At 41.8% G+C, this 13,167-nt stretch overlaps 1 protein-coding gene across 1 annotated transcript in view; it reads right to left on the reverse strand.

Annotated features, from left to right (window-relative positions):
* The window catches only part of DOCK2 (dedicator of cytokinesis 2), a 289,582-nt gene that overhangs the window by 150,589 nt on the left and 125,826 nt on the right, over window positions 1–13,167 (reverse strand). The gene's annotated exons all lie outside the window — the stretch shown is intronic.

Raw genomic sequence — 13,167 nt, forward strand, 5'->3', positions numbered from 1 at the left:
AGCTCCCATGGGAACTGGGCAACGATGGAAAGTCTTCAAAGGAAAACTCCTCCAAGGACGAATCAGTGTTGCTCTCCAGGTCTGATAACTCTTCTGGCCCAGGTGGCCACCGCTGGAAAATAGCTAGATAATTACAGGAGTCATCCCCCCTCCCCATTGGGAAATGCAAGCCCGAGGTGGAGGGCTGCGGTTCCCCCCCTCCTCTGTTACTGGTGTCAAGGCTTCAGGCAGGGGTGGAAACTGCAAACTTACGAACTCCTCTGCTTGGGATTCCTCTGCTTGCTCAGCCAAGTGAGGAATCTCTGGTAGAGTGCAAGGCTTGGGTTTGTGAGGGAAAAGCTGATAGAATTGATGAACCAGCATTGGTGCATGCACATCTCTGGCATTCTCCCACGTGTGCTCTTCCTCAGGGTACCCTTTCCAGTGTATGAAATATTGGATGTCCCTTACCCTCCTCCTAGAGTCCAGAATTTCCTCAACCTCGTATTCTTCCTCCCCCTCCACAATTACTGGAGGGGGGGGGGGGTATTTGTGATCGCAAGGCACTTGGGGGAGGGTCTTTGGCTAGCAAGCCTCTATGAAAGTCTGGATGGATTTTCATGGATGCTGGCAGCTTTAAGCGATAAGCCACTGGATTTATCTGCTGTACCACAGTGAAAGGGCCCACAAACTTAGAGTCCAACTTCTTGGAGGGTCTGGTAGAGGTCAAAAACTTGGTAGAGAGCCACACTTTGTCTCCTACTGCAATCGCTGGCCCCTCTTGTCTGTGAGCATCTGCAGCTCTCTTGTAAGCACTCTTTGCCCTGTTCAGCTGCTCCTTTAACAACTCCTGTGCAGCTTGTTGCTCTTTAAGAAAATCAGCCGTGGCTGGAACAGCTCCCTGCTGGGAGGAGGTGGGCAACACCCGAGGGTTAACCCCGTAGAGTGCTTGGAAAGGAGACATCTTGGTAGAGGCCTGCACAGAATTATTATATGTAAATTCTGCCATGGGGAGTAGGGCTGGCCAATTGTCTTGCTGATAAGTGGTGTAACACCTGAGATACTGCTGTAACCATTGGTTAATTTTCTCAGCTTGCCCGTTACTAGCCGGATGATGCGATGATGATAGGTGGATCTGGACCCCTAATGACTGAAAAAGCGCCCTCCAGAACCTGGAAGTGAACTGAGGGCTTCTGTCACTCACCAAGTTATTTACCATGCCTCTATACCTAAAAACATGGTCCATGAACAACTGCACTGTGGCTTGCACAGATGGGAGGCCCTTGCAAGGAATAAAATGCACCATTTTAGTGAAAAGGTCCACCACCACTAGTATGGAAGTCAGCCCCTGGACCAGGTGTAAATCAGTGATGAAATCCATGGAGATTGTATCCCAAGGCTGACTGGGGGTGGGTAGGGGTTGCAAGAGTTCTGTGGGCTTCCCTGGGAGAGGCTTGGCTCATCTACAGGTATGACAAGAAGCCACATAGCCCTTTATGTCTGCAGTCATCTTAGGCCACCAGTAGTCTCTCAGAGTTCTATGGAGAGTTTTGAAAACACCTCCGTGGCCTGCCGTTTGATGGTCATGGCAAAGTCTCAGTACTTCTTCTCTCAATGAGGGGGGAATGTATAATCGCCCACTATGCCAGAGGATTCCTGCCTCCACATTGAATGGTGAGGCAGTGTCTTGCGGGGCCCTCTGGAGGTCATCCATCCTGGCCCTGGCATATGGGTCTTGTTGCTGTTGAGGTCTGACTCTTGTAAATAGGTCCTCTGCTTGTCTGCCTGCTGCTAAAATCTCTGTCTGGTTCCCCCTCATAGACTGCTGAAATTTGTGAGGTTGTAATATAGTAGCCTGTACCTCCTGGTGAGTAGCGGGGGTTGCCTGAATGGATCGAGACAGGGCATCTGCCAAACAGTTCTGCGCCCCGGGAACATAAGAAATAACAAAATTGAAACGGGAGAAAAACTGGCTCCATCTGATTTGGCGTGGGGTGAGGGATCTGGCGTTTTGTAGAAGCTGTAAATTCTTGTGATCGGTGCAAACTTTCACAGGAAAGGTTGCACTTTCTAGCCAGTGCCTCCACTCTTGAAATGCTGCTTTAATTGCTAGCAACTCGTTAAAAACATCATAGTTTCTCTCTGCTGGTGAGAGCATGTGTGAAAAAAAGGCACAAGGAAGCAATGTATTCTCGGTTTTGTTTGTATATTGCAATAACACCACCCCAATGGCAATATCGGAAGCATCTGAATGCATTATGAATTGCTTCATGGGATCAGGGTGTTTTAACAGCGGCAGGGATGCAAAGAGTTGCTTGAATTCTCAGAATGCTGCTTGCTCCCTCTCCCCCCAAATGAATTTTGATCCTTTCTTCAAAAGCTGTGTGAGGGGTTTAGCCCTGTCACTAAATTTTTTATGAACCTCCTGTAAAAATTGCAGAACCCTAGGAACCTTTGTACATCTTTCACTTTTCGGGCGGGTTGCCAAGAGAGAATTGCCTGGACCTTAGAAGGATCCATGGATATGTGTTCTGTTGATACTTTATAGCCCAGGAAATGTAATTCAGTTAAATCGAAGGCACATTTCTCTAGCTTGGCGAACAGCTTGTTCTCTCTCAGTCTTTGTAAGACATTATGTACATGGGTTACATGAGTTGTAGCATCCTCAGAGAAAATTAGTATGTCATCTAGATAAATGACCAGATACTTATCTAGTAACTCAGAGAAAATTTGATTCATAAATCGGGAAAATATGGCCAAATATTAGACAAGCCAAAGGGCAAAACAAGGTACTCAAATTTACCAAACCTGGTGTCGAAGGCAGTCAGATATTCATGCCCCTCTTTCATCCGGATCAGATTGTACTCATTCCTGAGGTCCAACCTAGTAAAAATGTGTGCTTTCTGTAAGCGATCCAGCAGATCAGATATTATCGGCATGGGATAATTTTCTTTTTTTTGTGAGTTTATTGAGGGAACTGAAATCATGTACCACTCTCATGGGTGCCTCCTGGTTTGCCGGTGCCAATGGGTCAGGCTTCTTTGGTACGAAGAAGGTAGGAGCAGACGCTGGGGAAGTAGATGGTCGAATGAAACCCTTTTGGAGATTAGAATCCAAGTAATCCTTTAAGGTGGCTAGTTCCTTGGGGGACATGGGATATTGTTTCCTTGCTGGAATCTTGGCTCCTGGTATCAACTCAATGGTGCAATCACAGTCCCTATGGGGGGGGGGGGTAGTGCTGTGGCCTCTTGTTTGCTGAAAACATCTGTGAAATCTGCATACTTGGCTGGCAACTGGACCTCCCCTGCTTCTGTGACTGTGTTGGTTGCTGGAGAGAGGAAAGCGGCTTGAATCTTGTGCTGGCATTCCTTAGCTGGGAAGGAGATTGCTCCCGTAGTCCAGTTCAACAATGGGTTGTGGATCTTCAGCCAAGGTGTGCCCAGGACTATAGGCACATTAAGTGATGCCGTAACATAAAGTTGGATCCACTCAGTGTGGTCTCCCATTGTTAGCTGCAAAGGTTCTGTGAACCTTCTAATTGGTCCTGCCTTGAGGGGCTGGCCGTCAATGGTCTCCACTTCTATGGGATGTGGCAATTCTATGGTCGGGATGTTGAAGTCTTGTATGGTCTGCACATCAATAAAATTGGTGGAAGCTCCGGAATCCTTGAGGGCCTCTAGCTTGACCTGGTGCTCTGGGTTTACGTGCATTATTACTGGTAAGTAGTAAAAGGATTGCCTGGAATCCTCGGAATGAGCCCTTCTTAATTGATTGATGGTCTCCCTGCTGAGCTCTGTGGAGGGAGACTGACAGAGTTTCCCTGGTTGGAAGTAGAGGCGGAGGTGGCTCTTGTTTCAGCTGCTTGCCCTGGGGCTCTTAGGGATTTTGCTTGGCTTCTCGCTGGGCAAGCTCTCACCATGTGCCCCTGGACTCCGCAGTAGAAACAGAGGGCTCTCTCTCTCCTTCTCTGTCTCTCAGCCTTGAAAGTAAGCCCCCTGCTTGCCCCAGTCTGCATCGGCTCCTCTGGTCCTGAGTAAGGAAATGCTGAGGAGAGAGCTAGAAATCCTGGAAGCGTCCTGAGGCCCCTGCCTCTCCTCGGCTGCATCTGTCTGAGCTCTTCTAGCCTGGCATCTATGACCACAGACAACTGATATAAGGCTTCTAGGGTAGCTGGTGTTCCCTGGCGCACTAATTCATTCTTAATTTCTTCATCCAGCCCCTGTTTGAATTGGTCTTTCAAGGCACTCTCATTCCAGTCCAGACCTCCTGCTAACAACTTGAATTCAGCAATGTAGATTCCCACTCTCTTGTTGCCTTGCTTGAGCTTCCAAATTTCCCGGCTGGCAGTGACCTCTCTGATTGGGTCGTCAGTGTGTGCTTGGAACCCTGCCAGAAAATTCTGGTAGTCATTGAGAATGACAATGTCCCACCGTGGGAATAGCCCATTTGGCTGCTGGTCCCTTTAGCAGACTTAGAATGAAGATGACTCTGGTTCTGTCTGTGGGAAACTCTGCCGGCCTGTCGTCGAAGAACATTGTGCACTGTGTTAGAAAGGTCCTCAACTGTCCTGCTTCTCCTCCAAACTTCTCTGGTAGACTGCCCTGGGATCTCAAGACTACTGGTGGAGCTGCTGCTGCTGCTGGCACCGGTTGTGGGTTAATCGGAGCTGGTTGTTGTAACTGCTGTAGCATGGCTGCTTGTAATGTATTGATCTGGAAATCTACTTGTTGGTGGTTTTGTTGCAGGGCTGCTGCCAATTGTTGGATGGCTTGCCGAATTTCCTGGTTTTCCGAAGACATGTTCCAAATGTCTCTCCTTTATTTTTCTTTGTTCCTCCCTCTTTCGATGGGAGTAGGAGTTTGTTAGGACTGATGTCCTAACAGTCAGGAATCACACTGAGATGAGGAGTAGGTCTCTAGTGTTTATTGCTGCTACATAAGACAGAATCCTAACAAACTGAAGAAACGTGGAAAAACCCAGACAGATAAACCCCAAAAGTTAAGGCGGGTCTGATCTGTGTCTCTTTGAATGGCTGCTTAATTCCTCAGTACTACGCATGCATTTTCCCCCCTGGATAGAGGCCCCCTCCTGCTCGCCATCAGTACTCATGGCACTAAGCCCCTGTAACTAATACCATGGAGGATACAGAGAGAATGAAAAACCAGGAGATCAGTCATGCTACAAGCTTCTGGAACAAGAATAGACAACAGCTGGCAGTCCAGACATCATTTAAAATAATACCCAGCATCCCTCACCATGAGCCCTATTTCCTAGGGATATTGAGAGTTGTAGTTAGCAACATCTGGAGTGCCATAGGTTGCTTCTTTCCTAGAAAGACAAGGGCCACAATGTCATTATTTAATACTGTCTGCAGAAATGGACCATTCTCAAATTTGGGCATTCCCATAACCTATGGCAGAAAGGAACAACTGTCTCTGGGCACATCTGGCTGTGAAAGCAGTTAACTCATCCCTCTCCATTATTTGAAACTTGTACTTGCATTTGTATTGTATTTTTCCTACATAGTAAGAAAATCCTATATTTGTAATAATAATAATAATAATAATAATAATAATAATAATAATAATAATAATAATAATTTTAAAAGTGCAATAAAAGACCAGTGTGGGGGAAAAAGAGCCTTCTCTGAATTGTCACATATTTTCTGCTTTGCTGGGGAAGTAGACATTGCCTCAATCACACATACATTCACACCTCGTTCACTGCCACTATCCTGCTCTAGGAGTGGTAAAGACTTAAGCAGTCAATCCCCAGGTAGCAACCTGCAGAGCAGGGGTCAAGGGGAGATGTTGAATCATTCACTGGCCAATGAGACTCATGGTCAGGTAATGAGCTAAGCCCTGTACTCAAGCAAGCGCAGGTGGAGGGTGGGGGCTAAGGAGGGATTATCAAGCACTAAATCAAATCATTCTAGTACCAGTTCAAACATCAGATCTAGTAACACACAGCTGTGAGAAAAGACTCTGATCCCCACCTTCAGAGCTCTACTCAGGCTTAATCTTCTATTAGGGACTGCCAGAATCTCTTCCTCCACGTTCCTATGGAGGAATCCTAGTGCAACTGCACTTGTGGTACTGAATTTGACGGATGAGACTTATACTTGATCTTAATTTTTTCTAAAACAAAGAAAAATAGTTTTCCCTTAGGACCTTCAGAGCAACTTCTAACAATCCTTCTGAGTGACAGCAAGATTTGCATTTCTCAACGAAATGTTTGTGGCACACTCCTGAATTCAGGTCAATATTGCCAAATGCTCTGGATAAACTATAGGGTAACTCAATCTAAAACTTAGACTAAAAGGGCAGAATAAATTCTGGAAGAAAAAAAAAGAGCTTTATTTGTGGCTGTATGCAAAGAGGACTCATAATAGTAAATTTTACTTATGTTAAGCTAAATCTGCATAAAGATTCTTATTTTAAAATATCCAGACCTTGAATACAATACAGTACTGTTCGCTCTCTCTCTAATACTAAGTGCAGGTGTAAAGCTGATCTGGAGCTGAGTTTGAATTCCAGATGATTTCATGAATACATCCCAGTAATTATCTGAGCATAGTACTGAAGTAGTTTGCCATTGCCTTTTTTCAGGAAGCTTTTTCAAATTCCCTGCATATTCCACAGCTCTGGGTTAATCTGCATAATTTAAATTCACGTGGCTTGCACTTATAAAAGTTTGATTTATATTCTCACAATTGCCATTGTATCTATTGTGATTTTGCCAGGTAGGACCCATTCTTAAAGTGCTACCTGTAGCCAGTATGAGAAAAAGTCAGAAAGTATGATCTCCTGCCATGAAAATAAGGTGCTAATAAAAAATTCAAACGCTCCCAGGTCTGAAGTAGTCTTTTGCACTCTGTTACACCTATATTTCATGCAAAACATGCAGTGAAGGTCATTTTGGCTGAACTGAGCACTATTTTGATGGCATAAACTTGACTGACCCCTTTTGAATAAAAATTTTCATTAAAAATGATGCTATGAAAAATACATTTCAGTGAATGTCCTCCTTGACACTTTTATCCACTGGGGATTTTTCCTCTATCCTTTCTTCTAAAATAAAGTTGAGAAAGTTTAGATTCTTTTTCAATATGACATATTTATGCCACTATGAAACTCTTTTGATAGAAGCAAAATTATTTGGAACATTTTTTTTCCCCTGGGGAAATAACACCAAAAACAAGCAAAACTGGGAGAAGGTTACTCATCCCTAATCATCACACCAATCAGAGAAAAGGGCAAGCTAACTAAACACAAGAGGGCTCTGGGGAGGGAGGGAGTGGGGAGGGTAAGGAAGGCAAGTGTTGTTCAGACAGGTTTAGTCCTCCCATCTGCTCCGATCCCCATTGCTGCAATACGGCAATGGCAAACATTTCTGCATCTCGCTAAAAAAAAGCCCTGCATGGATGTTTCCATGTAGGTCACTAGGAACCAAGCTTGATTAGAAAACAACTTTTCTTTTCCCAGAAGTTAGCCCAAATACTACTTCAGCCTTAATTAATTACAGTGGAAGCCTATGACTCAGAAGCAAATCCTATCTCACTCTTTTGATGGGCATTTGCATATAGGATTGCCGCTTAAGAGACAGCACCATAACACAAAGACTAATAGATCACTTTTGTGAAGCAAATCATCTAATAGCAACCCTAAAACATTGCTGGAGTCTTTGGGAAACTGTATGTAATCTAGATTTGTATGACATGCTAAACCAAAACAAAACAAGTCACATTTTGGCTTAGTATAATATGACAATAAAGTCATTCACAGCTGAGCTCTGGTGGTGAGGGAAACAATTAGGCTGTGTGCACAACGGAAACAATTCTGGCTTTAAAATATTTTTTAAGTAAAAATGCCCAGCTGTGCCTTCATAATCCTGAGACAGCTATTTCACTAATCCTGCAAAAGACGTTCTTTAAAGATTTTCCATCACACAAATACAGGATTTTCCAGAAAGATCAGCTGTACCCTGAATAAATTGGGAGAGTAGTAAATCTAGTTTGTCAAGTTGATATTTCTAAAGAAGACAGTGTATCAGAGTTGCCACATATTGGTTTCCTGGGTGAACAGATGGCTGTCTACATTTCCATCTATTGGGACAAGTAACCTAGTCCACTATGTCAAGCAAATCTAATGCAGCAAATATTAAGATTTTGTCAATAAAACATGTAAAATCTTGACAGCACTATAACCTAGCAAAACACAAATTCTATTCCTAAAACTGCCCAGAGTCCTCTTTTTGGGAGAGATGGGTGGTGATAGAAATTTGAAGAATGAATGAATGAATGAATGAATGAATAAGAGCCATTTCTGTGGCATGTCAATAAGGAAATTGTGTCTTGCAGGAGGTGAAATAGGTCCTATCCTTGATGGCATTTAGGTGAGCAGTGAAACTTTTAGAAATTTTAATGTACAGACTATTTTAATGCTTTTGTCCTTTGGACTTTAAAACTTTAAATATTTTCCCCCACCCCCAGTTGAGTCCAAAAACAGTATCAAATGCTTTTATCAATAAATGAACCCACACTTCCAGTCAAGCATGCCTGTGGAGATGACCTGGGAAAATGCTGAAGCATCATGCCAGACCTTCAGGAGAACACAGCCGCTTTTAAGAGTCTAAGGACTGGCACTGTGCAAATGCCCTTTGAATGTTTTGCACAGCCCTAACATGAAGCTGTTCTTATCTTCCTGCCTTATTTCTCTCACCTATCCAATTCCTTTATCATAACTGCTAAAAGGAGGGATCAATCCTTCTAATTGTTTCTTCACTTCCCTGGGCTTGTTTTCTCAGTCATAGTATACCAGGGAATGGCAACACTTTTGTTTTCTGTCAAAGACTACATTCCATCAGGGATAATCTACTTCAGCCAGATGTTAAGCATGGTTAAAGTAAGCAGTGGGTAGTGCAGAAGCAAATGTTGGTGGGAACACCCATTCCATCTGTGAAACTCATTCTGACCCTCCCTCTCAGTCTCTTTCCGACCCTTTCTTACTATTCTCTTATCAAGGGCTTGAACTAATTTCTTGTGAGTTATTGAAATTAGACGATTGGCCATATGATCACAACTGGTTCAAGATGCTGGTTGGCTATCCCCATACTGCATGTTCAATACATAGCTAGCAGATGCATATTTTTAATGTAGAGTAAGAAGAGAGAACTTGATATGGATCACAAAGAATGACAGGACTAAAATCAGCCATTTCTATTATAGCACAATTGCAGGTTTCCATGTACAATTCCTAACTACCTCTATTACATCCTACATATTTCACATACACTAGGTGAATTTTTATCTTGGCTCAGATTGATATATGGAGACTATAGACAAATATACCAGTCTGTCAAACAGCAATCATATGTATGCTCAGCTACAGAGGTTGAGGCAGTAATCCTGTTATTGTTACATTACTCATTGTACCATCCATAGCATCTGGCACTCATAAATCTGATTATCAGAAATTTTAGCATACAAATCATTCCAATTGTTAGCATACATGCCAAATTTTAGCATACATGCCAAATTTTAGCATACAAATCATGCCAATTATATAATTAGGGAAAACTTGTAAACAGTGGTATCTCTTTAAAGTTCACGTTTCAGCCTATATTATTGGCTGTTTGGCCAATGCATTGGCTGTGTGGCCAATTCTAAATGAACACATACTTTGAAAGAAAAGTTTTATAAATATTAGCAAAGATAATGTTGTCAAGACAAAAACAAATGATAAAATACATGTTTCCTGAAGCAACACTGTGAACAGATATATTTGTACATTGCATGACCAAACTGCTGACTTTGAACACAGTATAAGATATTCTGAGGTACAAAATGGTAAATGACTTTGCCTTAATCTTGGGTGTAATTTTTGAAGTTAGCAGTGTTATGCCCTTAATTAACTGCCAAACAGTAAAATTCTTTTTGTCTCTATGGTGTTATTGATTTAGTCTGTATTAATTTGGACAATTCCTGGCAGCCAAAGGCTATTATATTCATATTTAATGCCAAAATGAAAAATATCCAATCAGAAACACAGAGACACACACAAAGCATGGGAGATACAGACCAGTTGGTGTAAAAACACAGTCGAAGATGTAAATGATACATTTTGCCTATCTACATTTAATGAATCAATACGTCTGTTTGTGCCCACTAAAGCAGAGTTTTTGCTAGCACAAACATCTTTGTTTTACATTATTGCATTGTTTTACATTAAAAGAAAGATAAGAAATTGTTACAAAGTTTACACGAAAGGCAAGATTATGACTTCTTTCATAGATATTATTGTTTTTGAACAAGCTACAGTCTGAAATTATTAGAACTAGGAAATCGGACCATTTCATTGCTATCAACAATATTTCAATGTTTCAATAGCCAATATGCCTATTTATACAAAGAGACTTGGTTTATTTTTTAAACTTAGTAAAGAAAAGGAAGGGGAAAAGTAATGAATAACATGTATAAAATTCAGTAAATTTCAAGTATGAAGAGAAGTAGTCTTGGAGAAGAAGGACACCATACTTTGGTGTTCATGTTAATTTACAGAGGCTAAAAGGACATCCCACCTCCTTCTCAGCTTTAGCTTCCTTTAGTTCCTCCCTGATTCAATGAGGGAATTGGGTAAAAGTATGAAGGTCTTTGATATTAAAATTTACTATAAAATAAACTCTTACCTAAAGCTATTAACAGTCAAGATGTAGCTCATCCACCCATAATACCTTCCTGGTTTTAAACATGAAGCTTTGCAAAAAAAAAACTGGTCTAGAAATGGCTTATAATCTATCATAGCATGATTTAGCAAAGTGGTCTTGCTGTGAATGTATTTCAAGAGTACTTGGGGGGACCCTGATAACAATGCTCTCTTGTACCTGTCTTAGACCATACTAGCATTTTCTCAGATTTCTTTATGCTCCATGACCAAAACATTCTATTTTTATTTTTGGGGGGAGGGGCAGAGAAAGAGAGAAGAACATGTCTATGTGTATGTCTATTCATCCACATGCAGTAACAATTCTTTTTTGTTTCACTTCTAAAATCCTTTAATTTTACAGGAAAACTTTGGCACTATGCTGCATTAGCATCTTGTTAGCATAAATGTTTCAGTATTTATATCTCAGAAAAGAAAAAAAGACTGAAAATATATGAGCTTTATTTTTTTATTTATTTTTCTTACAAAATAATTTTCAACAAAATTCAGACCAGGATTTTAGCTTCTGCTATTCACCCTAAAAAGGAAGAAATACTGCCATTTTATTAGGAACGCATCTATTTTGAGGAAAGAAGGAAAAAGAGAGGAAAAGATGAAAAAAAAAAGTTGTTCTAGCATAATGTAGAGGCTTCACTTGTACATTACACAATTAAACTAGTTCTATAACTGCCTAGGTAATAATTTAGCTAATATCAAAATGAGAATAAAAAGCCAAGTGGATGTAGAATATTAGAAAGACTAAAACCATTTAATTGAGAATATGAACAGATTCCCAGAATACTGAATACATCTACCTATGTAGATAAGAAGCAGCACAGGTAGTCCTTGACTTACGACCACAACTGGGACTAGAATTTTCCTTGCTAAGCCATGCGGTCATTAGGGTGAAATTTCATGTGACCACATGACTTAGCGATGGCAATCCTGGCAGTCCTGGTTGCTATTGTTAAGCGAATGCCCTGGTCGTTAGGTGAAGCAACTTCCTTCTGACTTCTCACAATCAAGTCAGTGGGAAAGCTCACTTGAAGTTGCAAGCCCCAGGCACTGCCAGGCGGGGAGGGAGCAAGGGGGTGAATGGGTGTGTATGGGAGCATCGGGGAGGGTGTGTGGAGGTGTGGTGCAGGTCAGGTGGCAAGGGCCTCAGAACTGCTTGGATTTCAGCACGGACCTTTTTCAGCCAGCCCCCAGAGATGAGAGGGAAGCAAAGAGGGGCTGGCTGAAAAAGCTCCGTGCTGAAATCCAAACCTAGAGTTGAGCCAGTCCCCAGAGTTGAGAGGCTTCCCTCCATGCCAATGTCCAAGAGAAGGTTGCAAGGTGCTGCTGCCTGCCGAGAAGACTCCCTCTCGTCTCTGGGGCTGGCTGAAAATGCCTCATGCCGAAATCCTGGTTAGATTTCAGTATGGAGCCTTCTCAGCCAGCCCCCAGAGACGAGAGGGAGTCTTCTCGGCAGGTGACTTGTGACCTTCCCTGCTGGCTTCCCCATTGACTCTCTGGGGAAGCCAGCAAAGAAGATTGCAAATGGTGATCACATGATTGTGGGGTGCTTGATAACCAGTCGTAAATGCAAACTGATTGGCCAAGGGCCCAGATTGCGATCACATGACTGTGAGGGCATTGCAATGGCTGTAACTTCGGGCACAGGTCATAAGTCCCTTAATTCAGCACCACTGTAAATTTGAATGGTTGCTGAATGAATGGTTGTAGGTCGAGGACCTGTATTTCTTCTTCTCACTTACTGCTATACTTTCTACAGTTTGAGAATACAATGAATTGCGGAAAATAAAGGATAAACCCAATGTTACATGAGCAGACTGCTATTATTATTATTAAAAGTCTGTCCTTTTCCTTTTCCCTAGAAAGCAATAACAGTTGAACCCCTATATCTGATACCAGTTATCCAGTGAAAATTCAGGACAGGGGACATAGAGGCATCCGGAAAAAAAAAATAGGATCTTACTTTTAATGACTGTACATTAAAAACATAAATTCTTTCTATGACTCTGTACTGGTGACTATATTTTTTTTCTTCTTCTTCCAGACTGTATGTGTATATTTCGCCATAAAAGCTGATCTTCAATGACCAAAAATATTTTGTTTGGATCTTAACCATTCAGACATACTTAACCTCATATCTGCATAAATAAAATCAAGAACATACTTCAATACGTTTCTTCCAGTTAATCCTGTTGGATGCTTTGTTTTTATTTGGGCCCAACTCACTGGCTTCTGTTCAGATATTTAAGAATAAACTTATTTGTAAAAGTGAGAAGATGGGACAGGAAAGGGAAAAAACCTTAAAAGAAAAAAATTGGTTTACTATTGATGGATCTATTTTTCTCATAAATCTATGCATCAGGGAGGCAAGTACCACAAACTGTTTTCATGCTTGTTATTTATACTCTATGCAAACACAAAATAGGAGGTATCAGATATATACGTTTACTATTTAAGTGATAAATAATATTCT

This window comes from Candoia aspera, chromosome 2, assembly GCF_035149785.1.
Source record: "Candoia aspera isolate rCanAsp1 chromosome 2, rCanAsp1.hap2, whole genome shotgun sequence".
Lineage (NCBI taxonomy): Eukaryota > Metazoa > Chordata > Lepidosauria > Squamata > Boidae > Candoia > Candoia aspera.